This window comes from Nuphar pumila, chromosome 8, assembly GCF_984573655.1.
Source record: "Nuphar pumila chromosome 8, dmNupPumi1.hap1.1, whole genome shotgun sequence".
NCBI classification, from domain to species: domain Eukaryota; kingdom Viridiplantae; phylum Streptophyta; class Magnoliopsida; order Nymphaeales; family Nymphaeaceae; genus Nuphar; species Nuphar pumila.
The window spans coordinates 76,163,563-76,166,936 of NC_143256.1; the positions used below are offsets into that span (position 1 = coordinate 76,163,563).

At 42.6% G+C, this 3,374-nt stretch overlaps 1 non-coding gene across 1 annotated transcript; it reads left to right on the forward strand.

Moving 5' to 3' along the window:
• Positions 1–1,902: 1,902 nt before the first annotated feature.
• Positions 1,903–2,005, forward strand: LOC149829984 (small nucleolar RNA R71). The gene has a single exon (XR_016433974.1). It is a non-coding gene; the product is annotated as a small nucleolar RNA R71 (small nucleolar RNA).
• Positions 2,006–3,374: the final 1,369 nt, after the last annotated feature.

Genomic DNA, 3,374 nt, shown 5'->3' on the forward strand with positions numbered 1-3,374 from the left:
TCTACACCGCTATTCTTCTCTATATGGTACAAATCTAAAGAATCCTCAGTAATGTACAACTCGGTCTGCTCCTCCACTAACTCCTGTGCAATGTCTACATGAAAGCAGTCCATGTCTCCTGCTGGTCCCATCGCGGCATTGAAAATATTCAGCTTTACCTTCCTATTGCCAAATGAGAGATCCATGGCTCTAGTTCTACAATTGATGCACGCATTGGCAGTCGCCAAGAATGGTCTGCCTAAAATAATCGGAGTCTGGTGCTGGCTGTCTACTCCTTCCATATCAAGGATAATGAAATCGACTGGAAAATAAAAGTCATCCACTTTAACTAGTACGTCCTCCAAGACACCTCTCGGTACCTTGACGGAACGATCTGCCAGTTGAAGTGTAATCGGAGTCGATCTCATCTCCCCTAACCCGAAAGAATCAAAGAAATATCCGGGCAGAATGTTCACGCTTGCTCCAAGATCGAGCAATGCGCGTTCTATCCGGATGTTCCCTATAGTACAAGCAATGATAGGGGCTCCAGGGTCCTTGAGCTTTGGTGGTGTCTGATGCTGAAGTACTGAACTCACCTGCTCAGTCAGATGGACCCTGTTAGGAACTCGCTCTCTGGATTTCCTCTTTTGCGTACATAGCTCCTTCAGGAATTTGGCATAAGCCGGCACCTGCTGAATAGCATCGAGCAAAGGTAGGTTGATCTACACATGCTTGAAGATATCAAGCATGTCCTGGATCTTCGCACCTTGCTTCCCTCTATAACCAGGAGACTCTAATGCTTTGGGATAGGGTGGTGGGGAAATATACTCTGCTGGCTCCTCCTCTTTGCGAGAAGGCTCACTCCTATCCTTCTTCTTCTCTGAGGATAAAGATGATGAAGGTGATGATGGGGATGGGGATGGGGATGGGGATGATGATTGAGCCGACGTAGGTGAAACAATGGTCTCTGGCTCCTCTATCTTCTCTCTACTCTCAACGTGATACTCATGTCCACTCCTCAAGGCCATAACTGATTTAGCCTGCTGCTGTGTCTCAGTATGAAATAGGCCTCCAGTCATCTGGTCCTTACCCTTCGGGTTCATGACAGCCTGACTCGGCAATGTACCCTCGGGTCTCCTACTAATAGCCTCAGCTAACTGTCCCATTTGCGACTCTAACTTCGCAATGGACTGCGTATGCGAGCTCAAAATCTGGCTACACTTCTCGAAGGCGTTCTGATTAGAGGTTTTCACCTCTTGGAATGCCTGGAGAAGTCTCTCCTCAAAAGATGTCTGCGGGGCAGACTCCTGCTGAATCGGGGAAGGAACTGAAGAAGAAGAAGACTGAGCATAGTTCGGTCTTTGAAATGGCTGAGTAAAAGATGGCTGCCGAACTGGCTGAGAGGAAGAAGGCATCTGTATAGAAGACTGTGGATTCTTCCAAGAAAAATTGAGATGGTTACGCCAACCCGGATTATATGTCGATGAAAATGGGTTATTTGGCGGTCTGACGTAACCCTGAGCTGCCTGAACTTGTTCTTGAACAAATTCAGGGTACTGAGCTGCTGAAGGGCACTCAGTGATCTCGTGTGCCGGACTGGCACAAAGAGTACACACCTGCTGTGTAGTGGATGGTCCTGAGAGAAGCTGGTCCAGCTTCTGAGCAATCATGTCTACTTTACACTGTAGTGCAGTAGATGGACCAATCTCAAGAACGCCAGCTTTCTTCTGAATGTTGGGTGTGGCTCTATCAGAATGAGAGCTCGAAGCATGGTGGAGTGAATTCTCAGCCAATGTATCAAATAGCCTCCATGCTTCGTCCTCGCTCTTCAGCATGAATGTCCCACCGCATGAAGAGTCGATCATCTGACGATTCTTGTCAGACAATCCATCATAGAAACTCTGCACCAGTTGCCATTTCGGCACCTGATGATGGGGGCATTTCCTGAGGAGATCCTTCATTCTCTCCCAGGTCTCATGAAAGCGCTCACCATCTAGCTCTGAAAAGCTAGTGATGGCTCTACGATATTGGTTCGTGCGACCAATGGGAAAGTATTTCCGAAGAAACTCCTGTTGCAACTGATCCCAGGACTCTATTTCTACAGAATCTAAGGACTTTAGCCAATACTTGGCTTTGTCCTTCAATGAAAAAGGGAATAGAGTCAACCTCAACGCATCATCATCGAAATTCTGTATCTTAACAGTAGAACAGATTTCGAGGAATTCATCTAAGTGTCGGTAGGGATCCTCATGACTAAGGCCATAAAAGGATGGAAGCATTTGAATAATGCTGGCCTTAATCTCATAATGTGGCGCTCCTACATCGGGTCTCCGAATGCAGGATGCCTGAACATAGTCTGTGGGAATGAAGTATTCCCGCAGAGGGCGTGAAAGAACTGGGGGTGGAGGTGGAGGATCCATGTCAGCCATTGTTGCCGAACTTCGATGAGAATGTAAAATTCTCTCTGGGTTGTCAACAAATGGGTGTAATGGGGTTCCTAGACCTCGTCGACCCTGCATACACTGGTACTAAGACCAGATGTAAGCAAACGACCTAACTAAAAAATTAAACTAGCACAAATACTAAAATGTAAATAAGCAAATAACAGTAACTAAAAACAAACAAATATGCTATATAGCTATGTCAGAATTCTATACTAAATAATTAAATAACAAAGTAAACTATTCTAAAATGCTAAAACAAATAAATACAGGAAATCACAAACTATGTTTTTCTAAAACCCACCTGTCTAATCGCTCCTTGCAGAATGATAATTAAGTGAATCCTAAAAAGAACAATATGTGAATCCTATATTTACTAACTATGTTAATCCTATATTCACTTACTAATCCTACTAACTAAAAAGAAAACAACTAATTAACTAACTAAAACAAAATAATAATAAATTAAACTCTAAGAAATAAAGTAATTAATTCGCCGTTCCCCGGCAACGGCGCCAAAATTTGGTTGATATTTTGGAATGCTCTTTTTTAAAACACTTATTTTCAATAAAACTTTGGAAAATCGTCAACCAAAAATATAAAAACCGACTTTCCACAAAGTGGTAAGTACGGGTCGATCCTCAGGGAACAGGAATTAAACACAATATTTCTATAAAATTCAATTTATTAATGCCAAATGTCAACCTCCAATTACAAGGTTAGTACAACTGCAATTAAACACTAAAAGAAAAGTAAACACACAATCAGTCTTCTGCTCCACACCAAGGGTATTTCCGTCTTTTCGCCACTTAAAGAATCTTCTCACTTGGACAATATCCCTGGACACTAAATATGTTTTTCAACCTAAAAATGCAGAAAAATACAAAGTTAGTTTTCTATTCTAATAACGAAAACAATGACTAAGACTAGTTCTAATTTTACGAAAATTGTAAA